This window comes from Micromesistius poutassou (genome assembly GCF_964030765.1).
Source record: "Micromesistius poutassou genome assembly, chromosome: 5".
NCBI classification, from domain to species: Eukaryota; Metazoa; Chordata; class Actinopteri; order Gadiformes; family Gadidae; genus Micromesistius; species Micromesistius poutassou.
The window spans coordinates 22,446,568-22,469,067 of NC_140275.1; the positions used below are offsets into that span (position 1 = coordinate 22,446,568).

At 46.1% G+C, this 22,500-nt stretch overlaps 1 protein-coding gene across 1 annotated transcript in view; it reads right to left on the reverse strand.

Annotated features, from left to right (window-relative positions):
* The window catches only part of LOC311343384 (transmembrane protein 132C-like), a gene marked incomplete at both ends in the record, with an annotated part of 105,225 nt that overhangs the window by 69,767 nt on the left and 12,958 nt on the right, over nucleotides 1–22,500 (reverse strand). The gene's annotated exons all lie outside the window — the stretch shown is intronic.

Consider the following 22,500-nt stretch of genomic DNA (forward strand, 5'->3'; position numbering starts at 1 on the left):
AGAGAGAGAGAGGAGAGAGAGAGAGAGAGAGAGAGAGAGGAGAGAGAGAGAGAGAGAGAGAGAGAGAAAGAGAGGAAGTGGCAGTGAGAGAGAGAGAGAGAGAGAGAGAGAGAGACAGAGAGAGACAGAGGAAGAGGTAGTGAGAGATAGAGAGAGAGCGAGAGAGCAAGAGAGAGAGGCGACAGAGAGAAAGAGACAGCGATAGAGAGACACAGAAAGAGATAGAGAGAGACACAAAGAGAGATAGAGAGAGACAGAGAGAGAGAGAGACAGAGAGAGAGAGAGACAGAGAAAAGGATGGTGAGCAAGAAATAAACTGAGAAGAGTGTGTACACTGAAGTTTAGTTGTTTTGACAGTGTGAACGGTGCAGATGGGACTGCCTGTGTTTGTGCGTGTGTGTGCGTGCTCCACAATAAAACACAGCTGTTTTTATACCATAATGATTAATAATCATCTCATAACTGCTGTGCTAATAAACTGAGCAAAGCACACATACTCAACAGACACAAACACACACTTTCGGTCCCTTATAGTCATCACCATACCAGGCTATTGTTCCACACAAGGTCAGAGTTTCGCCACGTTTTCTATTCTTGTTAGCACCTTTAGATGCACAATAGTTTTCCTCTCACACACACGTTTACAATTTGCTCACACGCGAGTCCCGTGTGAATTCCGCACTGCCGTCTCGGGAGACAAAAGCAGTCCTAACGCAGAGAGAAACAGCTTCTGTGATGGCTGCTGCTGGTGCATAAAGGCAGCAATTCTATTGCGGGACAGAATATGCTGACTTATGACCTTTAATACTGTACATTATAATGACATAGTACTTATGTACCTGTTCTATAGCACTGCACTGGTGTGGTCAAAAATATGATTTTTCAATGCATATCCATGCTGAATATTTTAAAGGGCTTCAACACTCATTTTCCACAGTATCGATACACCAGTACCAGCCGTGCTATCTCGCTCTCTGTTCTGCCCGACAGTGAGTTGACAGACACACACACAGCTCTACAGGGCTCACATAGTCCCGCCCCTTTACACACACACACAGTGCTACAGGGCCCACATAGTCCCGCCCCCTTTACACACACCCACAGCTCTACAGGGCCCGCATAGTCCCGCCCCCTTTACACACACACAGCTCTACAGGGCCCACATAGTCCCGCCCCCTTTACACACACACACACAGTGCTACAGGGCCCGCATAGTCCCGCCCCTTTACACACACCCACAGCTCTACAGGGCCCACATAGTCCCGCCCCCTTTACACACACACCCACAGCTCTACAGGGCCCACATAGTCCCGCCCCCTTCACCCACAGCGCTACAGGGCCCACATAGTCCCGCCCCCTTCACCCACAGCGCTACAGGGCCCACATAGTCCCGCCCCCTTCACCCACAGCGCTACAGGGCCCACATAGTCCCGCCCCCTTCACCCACAGCGCTACAGGGCCCACATAGTCCCGCCCCCTTCACCCACAGTGCTACAGGGCCCACATAGTCCCCGCCTCCTTCACCCACAGCGCTACAGGGCCCACATAGTCCCGCCTCCTTCACCCACAGCGCTACAGGGCCCACATAGTCCCGCCCCCTTCACCCACAGCGCTACAGGGCCCACATAGTCCCGCCCCCTTCACCCACAGCGCTACAGAGCCCACATAGTCCCCGCCCCCTTCACCCACAGCGCTACAGAGCCCACATAGTCCCGCCTCCTTTACACACAGCGCTACAGAGCCCACATAGTCCCGCCTCCTTCACACACAGCACTACAAGGCCCACATAGTCCCGCCCCCTTCACACACAGTGCTACAGGGCCCACATAGTCCCGCCTCCTTCACACACACACAGTGCTACAGGGCCCACATAGTCCCGCCCCCTTCACACACAGTGCTACAGGGCCCACATAGTCCCGCCTCCTTCACACCCACACAGCGCTACAGGGCCCACATAGTCCCGCCCCCTGTGATTCACCGCTTTAATAGTCATTCTGCTGTCGTGCCTCTTAATCATGTAATAGCCTTGTTATTATATTTATCTTTTAATAAAAATCTAAAATGCCATTGATGTTGTGTACATTTTTCCCTGTGGTATCAAAGAATTGTATCGAATATCGATATTTTTCAACTATGCAGAGGTCAAAAAATCCAGTATCGTGACAACGCTAATATGCGCATAAACATGCACACACGCACGTACACACACACACCTTCAGTGTGTGTTGGCCGTGGAGAGAGAACTATTAAGCGACCATGCAGAGGTCAAACACAGCCACCCTGCCAACTGAGAGCCCTCACTCCAAGGACCAATCACAACTGTTCTGTCTTGCAGCTCCCGGCCTACCATAGGCTGGCCTGGCCACGGAGGGCGGGACTAGGAGATGAGAGTCCTCCATGCATTCTAGAATACAACTACAGGGTAAATACATAAAGGAAAAGCTTTAAAGATGACAAGAGAATGAGGACACAAAGTGATGCCCAATATATGAGGTTGAATTTTTACAGCCCAATATTAAAGAGGATGATTACGGCAGCGTTTTTTCCATAATGGCTTCAATAACCATATTCCAAAAATAAAAAATAAAAAGACAACCCTTAACATAACAAACCGATACATTCATCCCCTCCTCCTCCTCCTCCTCCTCCTCCCCCCTTTATCTCCCCTCTTCACACACTCCCCCCCCTCCCCCCGGCTGTGTGTTTATCTCCCCCCTGCCTGCCCTCCCTCCCTGGTCCCCCCCCAGCGACTCCTGGCCCGGGGCTTAGAAGCCGTCAGTGTCTCCGGGTGAAGATATGCAGATTAACTCTCCACTTGTTTGCATAAAGGACTCTTATTTGCTATTCTAATTAAGGCGGCTCCACCAGAGCTGCCCTCAGGCTGCGTTAGCCGGACTCGTTAAGGGCTTTGTTAACGGCCCGCCCTAATCACTTCCTGCCCCTTCAACCAACGCGCACGCACACGCACACGCACACACACACACACACACACACACACAGACACACACACACACACACGCAGACACACACACACGCACAACCTGAAGCCACTCTGGAGAAGCCCCCCCCCGATGGGCCCACTAACCCAGACCGGTCGGTAGGGAGGCGTTACATAACAGGTCCGACCTGCTGCCCTCTGAGCCGGGCGGTCTGTCCCTGGTGCCGGACCCCAGACCTGAGGCCTTCCCCTCCAATAACCTTCTTCCTTTATGCGGAGGGTTCGGGAGAACTTCTAAAAAGGGCTTTTTATTAATACTGCGACCTTTTGTCCTTCCGCTGTTTTTACCGCTGTAGGTGTATTCCTGCTCCTGTTCTTTTATTACTGCGTGTTATGGTTTTAAGTACCGTGATTTGGGTTATTATGGCATTTGTTCTGTTAAGCACTCGGTCACCTTTTGAAAAGGTGCTCTATAAATAAGGCCTTTTTTTTACGTACCACTGAACACAGTTTTTTAACACACACATATGATTTTAATTGCATACATATACACACATATACACTATGATTATGAAAGACTGATGTATGAATATGTACACACACACACATACATGGACACACTTAAAAACATAAAAAGGTCCGGTCCTTACACAAACACGCACGCCCTTGGTTGTTGAAGGACTCAATAGACTAAAGGATTGTCAATGGTATGAAATTAGTTTGTTTAGGGAAGAGACACACTATACACACATAGACACACACAGGGTCAAGAGGCAAAGGGCTCGCCAAAGAGGTTGTCAGTGTATTGACTGTATTAAAGAGGCACACACACACACACACACACACACACACACACACACACACACACACACACACACACACACACACACACACACACACACACACACACACACACACACACACACTCAGTCCAACAGAATGGTCAATACTCTAGTAGTAGAACAGACTGCTCGTTGTATTCACACAGGAAGGAGGCCCAGTATGTGAGTGTGTGTCCTTGGTCACAAACGATGGCGGAACCACTTGTCTTGTTCCATGGGGACTTGTCTCCTGCTGACCTTGTTCATGTCTCTGAGGTCGTCCCCAAACATTAAGAGTGACATGCCTCTACGCCTCATTTGCACGGGACAGACGCAACGTTATCGACCCGCTGTGTGGTGCGTCTGTTTGGTGACGCTAGGAGTGGGAGACGTTTGAGCTGCGTCTGTCTTCCATGTTCTAAGTGTCCGTGTCCGATGTACTCTGAAATGATACCAACATCTTGAGTGCATGTCACGCCTCCATCTATGTATGGCAGTAGTACATCAATGGCTATTGTTTAAAACAATCCCATTGATTATTGGCTGCAGGCAAAGATGAACGTCAATAGTCACACACACACACACACACATACACACGCACATCAAATATCCCAAAAACGTCCTTACCCATTATGTTACAGTAGAAAGTCCCATTATACTTCTTCAATCGGAAGTATTAATGACGATAAGCAGGTCATCCCATCACCAATGCGTGTGGCGGGGGGAGGGGGGGCTGAGGTCAAACATTATGTCAACACTACTCCAGCGCACGCCGGCTTTGTGAATAGTTCAAATCCCTGATGTAATGCTGAGCCAAAGGCTACGAGCTACGCTAAATGAAACGTTAAATCCCTTTACCAATCCTCTCTCGCTGGCTCTCTCCCTCTCAGATTGCTCTTCATCAAGGACTCTCAAACAGAGCCCACGCAACAAGGACAAACCTCTTCTTTCCTCTGCTCATTTTCGAGCAATCTTCTGTACTTTTTCGTTCCGTTCTTATTTTATGCTTCTCCCTGCAATGTTCCTCCCGTTGCCATTACGGATTGATCCAGACTTTGTTTGTTCACTCGTTCATCATTGTCATCTGTCTCTCTCTCCCATCCCTCTTGCTCTCTCTACCTCAATTCCTACCTCGCTCTGTCCATCCCTCTCTCCCCCACCATCTCTCTCTGTGCCACAGAGGCAGCTAAATAGCGCCACTCTACAGCTGCAATCGGTGGTCTCCTGTGGATTCCTTCCTAGTTTGATTCTTGGGGGGGATGGCTCTGGGCACTGGGTCAAAAGGTTCCTTCCTGAGAGATTTGTTCCTAATGAGTTTAACTTGATTACATTGTGTGAAGGAGTGCAGACCTGTCTCCGGGCCCTATTCATCCGTGTGCCACCACTGGCCCGGCCCACTGCTTCTCTATGATCCTGGCTGGCTTTAACAAGGCTCTTGATTTTCTTTAGGATCTCTTTCTACCAATCCAGATATTGCTCCGTCCATTCACTGCAGCTCTCCTTTTTAATCTTTCTTCCACAGCTAATGCCTCCCAGACTCTGCGTCAGCATGTTCCATCCTCGGCTAGCGGAGCATACCATACCAGTGGCTTTAATTCACCTTGATTTTATCCACTGGGTTTTGTAATATTTTTCAGTATCGTTTTGAAATATTTTGAGATAAAATCATCATAATTTTAAAAAAGAAATACGTGCATAGTTTTATTGTACCCATTTTTTAAATAAAAAATAAATGAATTGCATTTAATTTGCTGTTTTTTTACGAATGTACTTCTTCATGCAGCCATACGTTTGAATCAGGCTCAACATGGTCTCTAAGGACAACACTGACTGTGTTTACATGTTGGAGCATAATCGTGTAATGAACGTATCGAATAAAGATTGGATTCATGTAAACAGGTTTATTTGATCTGCTTCGCCAAAAGGATCGTCTCAAGACCGGATTAGCGAAGTCGATACGATAGCGGGGCTTGAGCCGGTCATAGGCGGCTATCTACCTGCATGTGTACTCCATCGTATCGTATTGCCGGGAGTTTGCATCCTGCGCATGCTCAAGAATTTCGGCTGGGGATTTCACCCGGAAGTGGAAGAAGACGACGTGATAAATAGTAGTGTTGTCATATCCTCATATGCATTTGTATACAGAGAAAAATGCACAAAATGTACGCTACTGTTGCCTCGTCAAACTCCTCGTATGCCATCTTTGTTTGTATGCCGCCAGATAGTTTGTTGTTTACGTAGCCGTGAACCGGAAGTGGCTCTAGTACCACTTGTTGAAAGGGCTACAGCGCCACCTAGCGTAGCGGAGTCAGCCAGGTCTCCGACCATTATTCAAATCTGATCCGATGTATACTCAGACAAGTGACAGCCCCCCCGTCGAGTGGCAACATCGTTATATGGCTTAATCCATGATCGAAGTCGATGTGGTCCGACCATGTGACCGCAGTCAATGAGGAGTCCATGAACGCAGACGCGGCGCGGCGGTGTGAGTGCTGTTCTACACTGTAAAGACTGTGATTACGCTCGGCCATATGTCTCACACCCCTCCAGACATCTGGAGCCACGACCAGCATCTCAGCACACACACACACACCCACACACACACAATCACACACACCTCATCGTCATTCAGAATGCTCTGCCAACCATGGTCAAAGAACATGCAGGCAAATAGATTTCTCTCTCTCTCTGTGGTAACGTCTTTGTCTCTCTCTCCCTCGCTTGTCTTTCATTCCACCGTGACGTTCTGGCCGCCAAATCAATTCAGTCCAGGTGAAAGTTTTCACTTTCATTATGCTGATCAAATGGAGCACTGTTAACAGGCAGTGATAATAGATAATCCTTCAGCCCCCCCACACACACACACCCCTATCGTCAGCATTAAAAAAACACTCGTATCTATTAAGCCAGCTATCACACGTCCTGATTCAAATTCTGGGAAATACATTCTGAAAATCATTTCAAAAGAGACAGGGCAGGAATATGGGGGGCATATAATGAGAGCGAAGGAGAGACAGAGAGAGAGACAGAGAGAGAGAGAGACAGAGAGAGAGAGAGAGAGAGAGAGAGAGAGACGAGAGAGAGAGAGAGAGAGAGAGAGAGAGAGAGAGAGAGAGAGAGAGAGAGAGAGAGAGAGAGAGAGAGAGAGAGAGAGAGAGAGAGACCAGCTTGGCACCGATTCCTTGGAGAGAGGTAAACATGTCTTATTTAAAAATATGAATGAATTCATTTGAATAATCATTTGAAAGGAGAGCAAGGTAAGAAGGAGAGGAATGTAATGAAATGAGACTATATGAATATGAAGGGCGGGAGGTGAAGAGGACATCCTCCAGGTCCTGTAGCCTCCTGTCTCCACTGAACACAGTCCCAGCCGCTGCATCGGCCGAGGCAGGAAGTCAAATCACATCACTTTTGACAAAAAAAAACCAAGACAGCAAGGATCTTTGTGAAACTCTTGCTTGAACATGAGGTAACATTAGGCAATGAATTGCAAATCCTTCCCACATTTCTCATCAGCTCACAGCTGACACGAGCCGGTGAGACATTTCAGAACTCATACATTAAACTCCGCTGTCTTGGGCAGTCTGACAGGCAGCGACTGGCCGTGATGGTTGGGACAGGGACCCGACTACAGCAAGGCACTAACAATGCTGCAGTAAATGGTTACTCCCAGGGGTAGGTCACGACGCACTGCAAGGCACCAAGCAGGGCTGGCCTGAATACGTCATTTCAAGCTTCTAATAATCGTAGGATTTCAGAACAAATATTAGAATTTCCGAATGTTAATTTTAAGTGGTTATCTTTCGCTGCCTGAATTGGAGCCGGCGGAGAGCACTGCTGCAGAATCACGTTTTATAGGATTTACTTTTAGGAAAGAGACTTTTCAAAAGATTGTGCATTGTGCAAAGTTTTGATGAAATTGCAAAGCAGGACTAGCGCTAATAACCCAAAGAGAAATCACACAGGCGCTATTGTGTTTGACAGGCACTTTTGTATTGTGTGTGATCGCCATAAACGGCCATAAATCGCTGTTAACATTTTTTGGATATATTTTGGCCTTGTTCAAACATTGAAACCCTAGAATGTTTAATCAATATTATTATTGTTGCAACCAGTTAAGGATGGCAGTTGATGTGAAACGTGACCCGACTGAGGGAAGTCTTTCCATCAGGGCACTTCGACATGACTATATACTGTACATCAGGAGACGAGGGAACATTAACCATCTAGTCTAAGACAGAACCAGACTCAAACCATGTGATCTACATCCAAGTGTTGAAAAGATAAGCAAATCTCAAACAAGTTTTAAAGAGTCGCTACGGTATGTGGAGCTCCGTCTGGGCCGAGTGAGGGTCTCAGTACAACGATGTGTTCAAATACAACATCGCTCATTATATTGCTCATATACGACCGCACTGAAAAAGTATCACAAAGTTGCCGTGGGTCGCCCCCCTCCTTCCTGAACGCTCAGACCAAAATACTTTTTAAAAATCTCCTAAAGTGTTCAAGCGCTGGGTTCAACAGAGTGTAGTTAAACCCATTGTTTCTCTTTTGTGTTTTTTGTCTATTGGAGATTTCTGAAACTTGTTTTTATATTTTATATTGATATTGTACTTTGTTTACAGGCTGCATAACTGGAGAATTCTGAGGCCGAGTGAACTTTTTATATTTTACATTCATACACGTGTTCTGTTTATTAACCGCACTATTGGATGTTTCTGAAACTAGAAACAGAGCGTTTACTTTAATATTTATTTTGTTTTTTTATACGTTAGAGTTTATTTTTATCACATGTGACAGTTGTGCTCATATATTCAGACAAAATATAACTTAACCTTTGGTTCACAAATATGCAATATTTCATAAAAAAAAAAAAAGCATTCCAATACTGAATGGAAATTTGAATACCTTCCTAAAGAATGAATATCCTAATATTTTAATATTGGGGCACAGCATTTATTGCCATAAAAGGAAAACACATTTATACCTGTACTATTTTTTAATAAATTACCAAACCCCTATATTTGTAGGACAAGCTTTTTGGAATCATTTGGTCTCGTTTTTACTTTTAAATAGCTGCATAATAGGTTCATTATTAAAACCCTTCTAAAACCATGAGCCCACACCCCCACACACACACTTGCCACAACCTCTTATTAATATGGCTGCAACTGACTAGTGGGAGCATTTAAAGTCTCCTGTCTCTGTTGGTTTAGCATATTCTCACACTGGACTAGACTGGCAGGTGTCAAAAGGCTACCAATTTTAAAATATGTTCCAATATCAGAATAAAAAACAAAGAAGGTATAATTAGGTCCTCCATTGTTCCAGTCCATGTTGATTATGTCTACCATAACCCGTACAGAGGCGTTAACATGAAGCGCTCCCCAGGGAGATCTCGTGGAATTTTATCCCTGGGCTATCACTGAGATATCGGATAAAACAGGACATAGCCCAACCCCAACCTCCAGTTGCAAATATGCATACGCGTTAAAAATTGTTGGCTTCTCTAACAAAAAAAGAAAGTGTCCAAATCCTGAATTGAGCTTCAAAAACCTTCCTTCCGAACAAATATCAGAATGTTTGCGCTCAGCACTACACCAAACACTGTGGCTAAGGGTTCTATTCCCATTGGTAGATCAAATTGTTTTGCACGGTGCTAAATACGGCCGTTCAGGGTTCAGCTCCCACAGCAGATCCCTTTCTCTGCCTCTGTCTCTGTCCATCCCTCTACACTCTCACTAGCTTTCTCTCGTTTCATAAAGGTAACACTGTCCTTAATAAGGTGCTTACACAGTACACACTCACATCTACACACAGAAAGAGAGATTCAGTGACAGAGTGCAACCTCCTGAGAGACATTAATTATGCTAATGATCAACCTTGTTAGCCACAGACACAAACATGAACACACACACACACACACACACACACACACACACACACACAATGTCTAATCAGTGAAACAGATCTAAGGGGTAATAACCCCTCTACTTATATAGACGGACCATAAATCCCACACACACTCATGAGCTTGAGTACACACACACACACACACACACACACACATACACATTTTCACTGACAACCACACTCGGGCGCTCATTTTAACATCAACACATCCATGTGCCTCCATGGCACTGCCCCCCTATACCTCAAACTCATCACCCCCCATTCCTCCTCACGCCATCTCCGCTCTGGACAGGCCAACCTCCTCCAGCCTGTGAGGCTATGAACCATGGGCGACGGCGCCTTCCGTTCTGCTGCACCCAGTCTGTGGAACGCTCTCCCCGTCCGTCTAAGGGCCCCACAAACTGTGGACTCTTTTAAAAAAGGCCTTAAAACCCATCTTTTTAGAAAAGCCTATGGCTAAAACTGCTATTTTAATGTTTGTTTGTTTGTTTGTTTTTTCTCTGTCTTCCTTTTATGCTAGTTTCAAAGTCTTTTATGTTGTTGTTTTTTATGTGCATTGTAGCACTTTGAGGTCATTGAGTTGATGTAAAGTGTGTTATAAATAAAATGTATTATTATTATTATGTACACACACACACACACACACACACACACAACACACACAACACACACACACACACACACACACACACACACACACACATAAGTCTCACCAACGCATGTAATCGCACACATACGACTAGAAACAAATGGAGCCGGGCCAGTGTCGGAGAACAAGTGGCAGTTGTTGCGTAACAAACTTTTAGCGAGATGCCCTTCACACAGCCTCTTAGTCCCTCAAGTGTCACGTTAGGGCTGCTCTGGGAACAGCGGCGTGTGTAAACACACATATTCAGATCAACTTACCCTAGACTATGCTTTTTAAATATGGAAGGCTTTTACGCAGTCTGTCAGAGTGCGTCTCGCACGTTGTCCCCCCAAGTTAACCTGATTACTGACGTCTTCATAAATGCACTAATAACTTAAACCTGAAATTAAACCTTTGTGACAGCACGGAGCACAGATTACAGTTTCCTCGGTTATTAACTCTTTATACTTCTCGTCAATGTTTTTATTATTTAAAACCTGCAATATTAATATTAATAAATGAATGCAAATAATAATACAATATATATCATTAATACTATGAAGACATAAATCAACAAGAATGGTGTTATGATAAATAAATCCTTCGTAATTGAGGCTCTATTCTATTCTATTTCGGCTCGGCAAGCGGTGAAGGGAAGTTATTCAGAGTAACAGCACAGGGTTTTTTATATTCTATTTGTATTGAATATTGAATATGGATGAGCTGTGAAGCCAGGACTAAGCTGACCACAAACAAAGTGTCTTCATGGAATATAGAATAAACAATCAAGAAGGCACCAAAAACTGATTTTGTTCCTGTTCTTGTGAGTTAATTATTATTGTTTGTTTTTGATTACGTTGAAATTTGATGTCAATGCAGTGAGATCAAACATATTCATTGGCGAAAGGAAAATAGCTATTTCAATCCCAACTTAAATGAACACGTATCCTTGTTACTTTGTGTGTGAGTGTGTGTGTGTGTGTGTCTGTGTGTCTGTGTGTCTGTGTGTGTGTCAGTCTGCCCATCTGTCGGTCTGCCAGTCTGTCTGTCTGTCTGCCCAACTCTTTTCCAGACTCAAAAGTGCTTTATTGGCAATGATCAGATTATTCTCGATGTTGCCAAAAACCCAAACATAAAATACTTAAGGGACCATTTCACAGCTTTGAACTCTTTTTTATTCATTATACAGCAAAGTGTATGCACAAGAGCACCTTGCATCAGCACGCTGTGGTACATACTGACGGTACATCGGTCCCTTCATTGCACTTGAATATTAATGAGTGAGTGAATCAGTGATTAAGATGAACAGCGATCGTATTCCTGGAGAGAGGGTTCAGTCCACCTCGGGGTCGCCATTCCCTCTCTGATTTCACTTTGAGGGTTTTCAGTATATACTCTCTCTCTCTATCTCTCTCACCCCCACCCCCCTCTCTCCCCCTCTCTCCCCCTCCTTGAGTGTGGTGACAACAAGGACATCTTGTCTTCTCAAGACTTTGAGCGCCAACTCGGTCCCCCCAACCCAGCCAGCTACTCCCCTGAATGTGTGTGTGTGTGTGTGTGTTTGTGTCTCTAACTCTCCTTATCGTGGGAATGAAAAAATATCATCAATAGTCCTCATTGTTGGATTTTATTTGCCCATTTAATTCTCTACAGTCTGGTCAAAAAGAAGAAGAAGAAGACATATTTCATTGATGGGAAATAAAATCTGAAGAGCGAAACAGCCAGACCGAGTCTCTCTCTTTCTCTCTCTCTCTCTCTCTCTCTCTCTCTCTCTCTCTCTCTCTCTCTCTCTCTCTCTCAACTTGACAAGAAGGCCTGTGTGTGTGTGTGTGTGTGTGTGTGTGTGTGTGTGTGTGTGTGTTTCACATTGAAGAGGAAGTGCCCACTTCAATAGCGTATTATGCTCTCTCTCTCTCTCTCTCTCTCTCTCTCTCTCTCTCTCTCTCTCTCTCTCTCTCTCTCTCTCTCTCTCTCTCTCTCTCTCTCTCTCTCTCTCTCTCTCTCTCTCTCTCTCTCTCTCACACACACACAGACACACACTTTCTCTCTTGCTCATTGTCTCCTTCTTTATATGTGTGTCTGTCTCTCTAAAATGTTAAAGTTCACATTTCCCATCTCTGAAATGCCTCTAGTCCAATTTACTATTCCCTCCATTTCTCCATTGTTCATTTCTCAAAGGAGTATCTGTGTGTGTGTGTGTGCGTGCGTGCGTGCGTGCGTGCGTGCGTGCGTGTGCGTGCGTGCGTGCGTGCGTGCGTGTGTGCGTGTGTGTGTGTGTTGTGTGTGTGTGTGTCCCAAGACCTTAAACGGAGCTCTTATACTTTGGTGATACTGTAATCTCCTCCAAGTTTAAAACGTGGCCCCCATCAGGTCACTGAGGGCACTGCGGTGCTCCTCATGTCGCCTTCCCCCTCAACTCAAACCACGCCCACAGCGACAGGGTCGCCAACTCTCACGCATCTGGCGTGACACTCACGCTGTCAGCATCAATCTCACGCTCTCACGCCAAATAGCCCATCTTTGAAAAAATAATAATAATCAACTTTTTTCCGTCCATTCACTGTTGATCACTCACTACTAGACCACAGAATATACAGGAAACGTGCTCGTTAGATCTATCTATCTATCCATCTATTCGGACCTACTGCGTTGACTGCAGTGCAGGCTGATCTACAACGTCCTCCGCACACCGTTCTCTGTCGCCACTCCCTCGTGTCTTTTAGTTGTGCGTGAAACGTTTCTTTTGAGTGAATGACGCGCGTTTGGGAAGAAGAAAATAAAGTCTTGGTTAAGGTCTTTTAACGCAATTAATGAGGATACTCCGCTATTTGGTTTAATTTACTTACTCAATACTTAATCTAAAATTACAGCCAGGGTATCAAAATGAACAAGAACATCAAATGTGCATTTTTATGTGATTCCCAACATTTGAACAAGAGAGAAAGATGGCAAAAAGATACCTCAAAGAGCATTTCAGAGAACTTCTCTTAAATGGCATGGTCCTTTCCAAAAACTCTTCCAGTCTCTCTCCCTCCCTCCTTCCATGTCTCCTGTCTCTCTGCCTCTCTGTGTGGACTGTGGACCTTGTTGGAATTCAACTAGAAATTGTTAGTTTGGTGTTACTATATTAGCCTATATTATATTTATATTACAAGTGCCTTTCAAGCTAAGCACGGAAAGAACAAGTCAATGTAGGCATCAGTTTACTGAATCTCTTGGCTTCTATAGGCTACATAATCCATAGGCTATGTTACAGTTTCAGATATTTTAATAAGGACATAGTATTTTAATTCTGATTTAACATTAATTCCATGTTGTTACTTTTCAATATCAGTCATTAGGCTAAATAAAGTCACGTTTGGCAATGAGCGGGGTCCAAGTAACCAATTCTCGCAATATAGACCCTAAAGGTTTTCTCATGGTTTGACAGCCCTCCTCAAAACAAAATGAGGTGTCTTAATGTAGTGTAGGCTATCAACCAATAACCAAATTACTAAACTAATTAAAGGCCATGACACACTGTTACCTTCTGTTAAATTCCTTCTTTCTGGGTCAGACTGGGAATAAATTCTGAGGTCTGTGTTCCCATGTCAATGCATGATTTAAAAATATCTAAACACATTTTGAATGTCCTACGTCAACAACAGCCAATGGCTTTTCTATAAGCCAAGCTAAGTAAACAAGGACTGTTTTGTAAAAAAAATTGGGTTATGGTTATCAAAAATGTTCGCCGCGCTCTTCGCACCCACTGACGTTTTGCAGTCTCACTCCAGACCAAAGTCCCACAGTTGGCAGCCCTGCAGTGAGCTGATGGAGCTATCCATTTGAACGCCGGTACGACCTTCTCTAGGCAAGGCAAGGCAACTTTATTTATATAGCACTTTTCATACACAAGGCAGACTCAAAGTGCTTCAGCGAGAACGTGACGGAATTTCCTAGCTTGCAGCACTTGTAGCGTTCCCGTTTCTCATTGGTTAGTCATTGTTATTGTTAGCTACATTAGCCACTTTAGCAAACCAGCTTGAAAACAAACAACACAACTTTACATTGTATTGCACGCACAGCAAGACACGCATGTACAATACATAAATTGGTGACCGGAATAAAGTAGCAATGTGATCAAGTGTGTAAGAGCATTTAAAGTTGACATTAAAATGACCAACGTGGCACAAATACAAAGAAAATAAATCTCTTTACGGGCGCAACCATTTTTGTTGTTGAGTCGTACGGTCGGCCTCACTGAGCTCTACTTTCAGAACAGCGAGCGGGATCGACCAAAAGGGGACGTTTGTGAAATGCCACAAGAAAGCTGGGAGATGAACACCTTAGGACTAGGACGTACCGGCTACCATACAAATGGATAGCACCATGATTCCCCTCTGTACACGAAAAACAACAAAAGAACAATTGGTGACCCTTGGATACCAGCACACAGACAGACAGACCAACAGACAGACGGCCAGGTTGCCATTGGTAGATGGATGGCCGTGCAGGCCTGTATCGCCATGGCGTTGTAGGGAAAGGCATGTTATTGTTGTCTGCAGAGAACGTCTGTTCTAACAAGCCACCAGGGTTTGTGTGTAGCGGTGACACGTTCCATTTACCATGATGTCACTGTATGGGTCCCATGTTGGAAACTACCGGGGGGCGGGGGGGGGGGGGGGGGGGGGGGGTGGGTAGACATGATTAGACAGCACAGTAAATCACACACACACACATACACACACGGTATACACACACAGGTGCACACGTCGATAAATACACAGCTGCAGATGCTAGATACACAGCCAGAATGCATATAAAAAATATTAGAACATAAAATGGAATGGGTGGGACTGTGTGTCTCTGTGTGTGTGTGTGTGTGTGTTTGTGTGTGTGTGTCCATGTGCGGGTGTGTGTGTGTGTGTGTGTGTGTGTGTGTGTGCGGGTGTGCGTGTGTGTGTGTGTGTGTGTGTGCGGGTGTGCGTGTGTGCGTGTTAGTGATCTCATTGTTTCTCTCGCTGTTGCAGTTTCAGGTGAGTTCCTCCCGTGTTCAAGGTTATGTGTGCACAAACGTGTACACGGACAGGGAGGTTCTGGTGAACATTTGAGATAGGGAAACAGAGCGAGGTAGAGACAGAGGGCGAGAGAGGTAGAGAGAGGGGGAGGTCAAGAGGTAGAGAGAGGGGGAGAGAGAGACAGGTAGAGGGAGAGGGAGAGAGAGACAGGTAGAGGGAGAGGGAGAGAGAGGTAGAGACAGAGGGAGGGTGAGAGGGAGAGAGAGAGGGAGAGACAGAGGTAGAGAGAGAGGGAGAGAGAGACAGGTAGAGACAGATGGTGAAGAGAGGGGTACAGAAAGACTCAGAGAGACAGACAGAGATTAGTGTAGACAGAGCGGTAGAGAGAGGTAGGGACACAGGGAGCCTGAAAGGTTGAGAGAGAGGCCGGTAGAGGCCGAGTCGGACAGACAGGCAGGGGGAGATTAGTGCAGACAGAGCGGTAGAGGGGTAGAGGCGGCAGGAGAGGAGCACTGAAGGCAAGGTCACCACCAAACAGCCTGTGGCCACTGGAAGCCCACGGCGCCGCACTCCCAACAATGCAAAATGAAACGCCGTTCAAATGTGTGTCTGCACGTGCATGAGTGTGTGCGTGTGTGTGTGTGTGTATGTGTCTGCACGTGCATGAGTGTGTGCGTGTGTCTGCACGTGCGTGCGTGCGTCCGTGCGTGCATGTGTGTCTGCACGTGCTTGCGTGCATGTGTGTGCATGTGTGCGTAGGTCTGCACATGCGTGTGTGTGTGTTTGTGTGTGAGTGTGTGCGTGTGTGTGTCTGCACATGCGTGCATGTGTGTGTGTGTATGTGTGTGTTGATCTGCACGTGCGTGCGTATGTGTGTGAGTGTGGGTGTTGGTGCGGCTCTATTGAAAGCGCACGTTGTCGTTTCGTGCCATGGGAGCTACCAAGCAGCGGTCAGACTCTCCCGCTCTAAGCTGATGCATCCAGCCCGTAGACAGCGAGGGGGAACGCAGCAGTGAACTACAACCCAATCAAGGAGATAGAGTGGGACATTACGTACAGCTGCAGAGTAACGCTTTTACTTTTATTTACACCTAACGTGTTCCTCGACAACTCATTCAAAGCAACTGCAAAGATTCTTTGGAAACACATATTTTAAAGGGATACAAAGTACATTTACCAGCAATTTTGCACTCCTGCATTTCCTTCTTCCCGTATTTGCTTGTTTTAATGAGAGGAATTGACCAGGCCCAAGGCCTTTAAAGAAAGGAGCTGTTTGCATAGGTTTAAGAGATGTGCAAATATACGTCGTGAAGTCTGCCATCTGATCTCAAGTTTTAGAGTTGAGAAGGACAAAGACGTTTCAGTGAAATCAAGTGTTCATTAGAGACAGTTCCATCCCCCCCTGCTGTTCTCTCCGTGGGCGTCTCTAAAGGTCCGGTACATGATCAATGACCCTAGCGCAGCGTACAGTACCACATTACGCTTAAATGGAGCCTCGAACAAAGCGACATGACGCTTGTTGTGGGATGATTTGGGCTTGTGTCTGCCGCTCGCTGCTTAGAGGTAGTTAGCCGTCGGACGATTCACGAAGGCGCATCACAGCAGGCTAATTAAAAACACACGCCAACGCGCCGCAAGACACACACACACACACACACACAGGTCACAAAGGATATAGAAGCATATATCCTGCACACACGAGACACACATTTCTCCCTGAAATACACACACACACACTAACTCAAAACCATGCACACACACACACACACACACACACACATGAACCACATATCTCCCTGAAATACACACACACACACACACACTCTAACTCAAAACCATGCACATGCACACACACACACACACACACAAAGCATATATCCTGCACATACAAGACACACATATCTCCCTGAAACACACACTGTCAGACACACACACACACACACACACACAAGAAGCATACATTGATACACTCTTCTCTTAGAAACACACTTTGTCAGACACACACACACACACACACACACACACACACACACACATACACACACACACACACACACACTCTAACTCAAAACCATGCACACACACACACACACACACACACACACACACACACACACACACACACACACACACACACAAGAAGCATACATTGATACACTCTTCTCTTAGAAACACACTTTGTCAGACACACACACACACACACACACACACACACACACACACACACACTTATTTTCCACCAACATAGTTATTTTCCACATACAAAATCGCTACCTTCAACCAATGCAGTTCCCTCTTAAAGTAATACATTTCGTTTCTCCAACTACTTATTTATAATGGTTCACTTGTGAAGTTCGACTTCACTTGCTTGTATTTATTTTGTGTGTTTCGTGAGGCACGGGGACGTTATTACAGAAAGACGGGGCGCAGAGGAAAAGCTCCGAGTGTGTAACATCATTAGGGCTACCCCCCGTTTCAGAAAGAAAAGGGGAAATGCACGCCGTGTTAGGCCTATACGACGCTACGCCGTATGAAAAGGAGCACGGCGCATCTACAACGTGATTATACAGCGCACCGTGTTATCCATGTGTTCAGCTGGGAGCTTCAGCTGGGAGCGTCAGCTGTATTTACACCGTGCCTGGCTCTCCACAGTGGAGGGGGGGGGGCAGTGTCTTTGGCCACTCGCTCTGGTCGGGGAAACAGGGACATGGGGACCAGACACCCAGCCAGCAGCAGGGCCGTGGGGGCCACGCGCCCCTCGCTCCCCCCGCCGACTCTGGCGCGCATGACAGGGGGAGCTCCCAGGGGCCTAGTTGTTCCTTAATGCCGCTCGTTATATGTCCGAGGCGAGGAGATGTGATATAAGACACACATTTCTTGATAGTATGAGACTCTCTCTCTCTCTCTCTCTCTCTCTCTCTCTCTCTCTCTCTCTCTCTCTCTCTCTCTCTCTCTCTCTCTCTCTCTCTCTCTCTCTCTCTCTCTCTAAATGAGGATGACAACTACCAAATGATCGTTGACATGGCTCTACGTTGTGTGCCTTGCAGGATATTTTGTGAATTTTCATCAAATGAAATATGACCTTTCCCACGAGCGACCCGTTTGGACACGAGCGAATAAGTGATTGAGGCGCATCTCGCCGTGCGGGGTCCCTACAGGCCAATACATCTTATCTGTCATTTTAGTTTTCATTCTTGGGTTTGTTTCCCCCCACCCCGCCCCCTTTTCTTTTTTTTCCAGGACAACTTGTACGTATTTTATCCTTCTTTGCAAATACAATTTCGAATAAAACTCGAATAATACAAATTTCCCCAAAAAAAACAAGAAATGTGTAAAGGTGCAAAGAGAAACACGTTTCAACCCTCCGATCACACACAGAGCGGGACATATTACCCTATTACGCCACAGTGGGCTTGAAATTAAAACTATGACCTAATTTAATGTTTATTCTTTAACAAGTTTGTTGCCGGAGTCCAGACGGCTGTACTCGTTGACAACAAATAAGGTCGTTTTAAATCGAATAATTCAAGTTTCGATGAATGTTTCATAATTGTTCCTGGGAAAGCTCTGGGTAACGTAGGTAATCTTATTCTCGTATTCCCAGATATCGAGACGGGAAGACAGTCACATATTTTCTCCCAGGCGTTATTTTCAATAAATAATACAATTTAATGACGTTTTAATGACAGCCAAACGCGCTTGAATCAGACACCCGATCTCTATATCCTTTGATCTTGGATGCTTTTAACACGTCTCCGGTGCCGCGGTCCTCCGCGCGCCACCGTCACCTGACGCCGAACAACCGAGGAGTCAATGACTTACTATTCCACACACACACACACACACACACACACACACACACACACACACACACACACACACACACACACACACACACACACACACACACACACACACACGCACACGCACACGCACACACACGCACACACGCACGCGCGCGCACACGCACACACAGACACTAAAGAGTTGTCGAGGTCAACATTTTTTAATCGATCATCATTTGAATAAAAAATGAAACTCATTTGCCTTTCATCCAAACCGAACGTGCTCTCTTTATAATAGGGATATTCGAAGCCTGCAACGTTCCCTGTAAATAGCAGACTGACATTAACACTAAAAAAGTTCATGCGGTTACTCTGTGGTCTAATTCATACGGTTTTATAGGGCCATGAGGTTTCTGTGATTGAAATGCAGGTAAAAAAAAAAAAAAACATAAATCCTCATCTTGCAACAAGTTCGCTCCCGTGTCTCTTACCTTTCCAGAGGGAAACCAAAAGAAGAGTTCTCCAAACACTACATCCCCACAGCGCCGCGTGTCCCCATCTCCAAACCCGCACCGTCTCCATCCCTTCCCGGGTAAATGTCTCCGAGCGACACGGACTGTTCTCAAATCGTGGAGGAGAGGGGTAGGGGGGGTGTCGGTATTTTCACTACGGTGTCGGGTCCGCTCTTGATCTCATTTTTGATCAAACTGTGTGTCTCCCGGTGCGACGCAACAACACACACCACGAGACGCGACGCTGGAGAGCACGAGACGGTATACAGATCCGGTCGGCAGTCGTTCAAAGCGTCACTGAGCTATCCCGGGGAAGGCTGGCTTCTTCACGCGCATCAAATAAGACCCAACAGAAACTATGCGGGGTCTCGAGGAGCGCGAGAGCAGAGCAGCGATCCACTTTGGCGCCGGCGCCAAACCGCCTAACCTCTCCACTGCGCGCTCCGCTCGGGCGAGACCAACGGTCCAACGGTCGCTCTTATGGTCTCTGCATCACCTCGCCTCTTCTTCAAGAAGAAAAAAAAGTTTAAAAAGGACCAAAAAAGTGGAAGACTCCTCACAACGCACACAAAATACTCTCCGTGGAAATGTCCCAAAAAGATAAGAATAAAGTCAAAGTCAGACAAAAAGGTATATTCCCGTATAGAAAAGCCCGACTCGAGTACGCTGAGAGTTTAGTTGAATAAATAATAGTGGTGGTGACGCTCTGTCCTCCAGCCGCCCCGTTCGGTTCCACACTCTTTCCCTAATTCCTACATTACTGTCATTTCATTACTGTCCTCCTGTACGTCCGCTGGCCAACTTGAACAGATGACTACTTGGTCCGCGGGATGGTGAGCGCGCGAGGAGGAGAGGAGGACGCGCGAGGAGGTCTGACGCTGGCTGGCGTCTCTCTGCTGTTCCCGCCTCTTCAGAGCCCCTCTCCCTGGCAGCAGGGAGAGGGGCTCTGAAGAGGCGGGAGCAGGCAGCAGAGAGACAGAGCAGGGAGCCAATGGGGACATGGGATTCCACGTTTTGTGGAAAGGGGGAGGGGGGGGGGGGGGGGGGGGAGGAAGTTAAAATCTGAGCTCGTGGGGGGTCGAGGACAGCCAGCCAATAGCAGTAGAAGATCGTAATAAAAAAGTTATATTAATACAACAATGTTTTGGCCGGCGTGCTACCGAACAGAATGAAGTCTGAACGCAACTGTAAAGAGAAATGCTGTAGCCAACCATTCTGTGATGTCCACGTGACCCCGAAGGCCCGCGCCACTGTGCGCGCGTGGGTGGTTTATTCTCGCAAAACGCGCGTGTGTATTATTCATGTCAAGACATACGTTACACCTGCTCTCACTGGAATCGATAGACACACACACACACACACACACACACACACACACACACACACACACACACACACACACACACACACACACACAGTGAAAAAAGTGATCGCGTGAGTCTTTTGGCGAGTGAAATAAAGAGACACAGAAAGAATGGCGCATAGGCTATTAGAGAACAGATAGGATGAAAAGTGCGTTCACAGACAGAAGGAAGATGAGAGAGTATGGGGGGGGGAGCGAGGAGGAGATGGGGGGGAGTGGTGGGTGGGGGAGTCGGTGTGGGACAAGCCAGAAAAGAGAACATTAAGTTCTTCTTCCTCGAGTCCGGGACGATATTTCATAAGGCAAGCATGCCCGCCTGGTTTCCTTTGTCAGCTAAATGTGTAAAAGCTAAATAGATGACATTGTGACTTATTGAATTGCAAATCAGTCCGTCGGCGGCGGCTGACGAGAGCCTTTCCGGAGACCCGGGCCGGCCGCCCGCTCCCGTCAGTGGGCAGACCGCGGCTTGAGCAGAGCGACATCCCCCCCTAGTGGCGGAGACACGGAAAAACAAAAACACCACCAACGCGCCAGTGTGTAGGACCAGGACTACAATACGACGGGATCAACCGACCGGGCGGAACGTTTGGTGTGGTTGCAAGTGAATAATGTCCAGGTAAGCAAGCGATCGAAATCCAGAAAAAAAATATTGGGCCTATAACGTAACAAAGGGTAAGATTGTTAACTGCTTAAAAAATATAGAAAAAAAGTAAAACTTGGTCATTCGAAACAAAGCGGTTGAGAAATGGAGGACAGTTGGTAACCATGTCAACGTTCAAACGGAGAGCCCGCTCACAGAGCAGCCATCTTTAAAATATCAAAGTATCCAGCGTTCCTTCAAAATAAAGGTCTCCGCCAAACCCAAACATCAAAGTCGGACCATTGCCCACTGTAAAAGGGTTAGAAAACAAAACAAACTATTTCAAGTAACAGAATAGCTCCAATACAAATAGTTACAACAATCCGCCGGGTGTGTTGAGTACTAGCCCAAACTTATACGTAAGTCAGTAATTGGTCTCAGTAGGCCTACGACACATCCAAGGAAACAAACATGGCCTAACTTTCGGCAGAAAAATGGATTCACCTCAAACAATGAACTTCAGTCGTTGGCTCTTCATGCTTGTAGTGTGTGGTCCTTTGGACCCTAGACAGCACCTTTGAGCAGCACTTTGTCAGACAAATGGCAAGCTGGTATTACCATTGGCAAGCTCTTTGTTGGGCAATCCTGTTCCCATAGAAGCCCCAGTGCAGTGACCAAGATGCCCACACAGCCCTGTGCATTATTTTCATCATTCATTTCTACATTTTTTATTCATTGATTTGGTTCATTGCGAACAGATTCTAAACAACACTATAAAAAAACCGAACACAATCTATACAATACAGACAGTATTTTATCATCAAGCAGGAGCATACCTCTGTGGAAAAGTCGAAGATCTTAGACTTGGAAACAGGAATAGACAAGAACGTTACCTCAACACATATATCCCAATTTAAATATCACCCAAACTCCATATAACCACCATTTACCCAAACACAACCA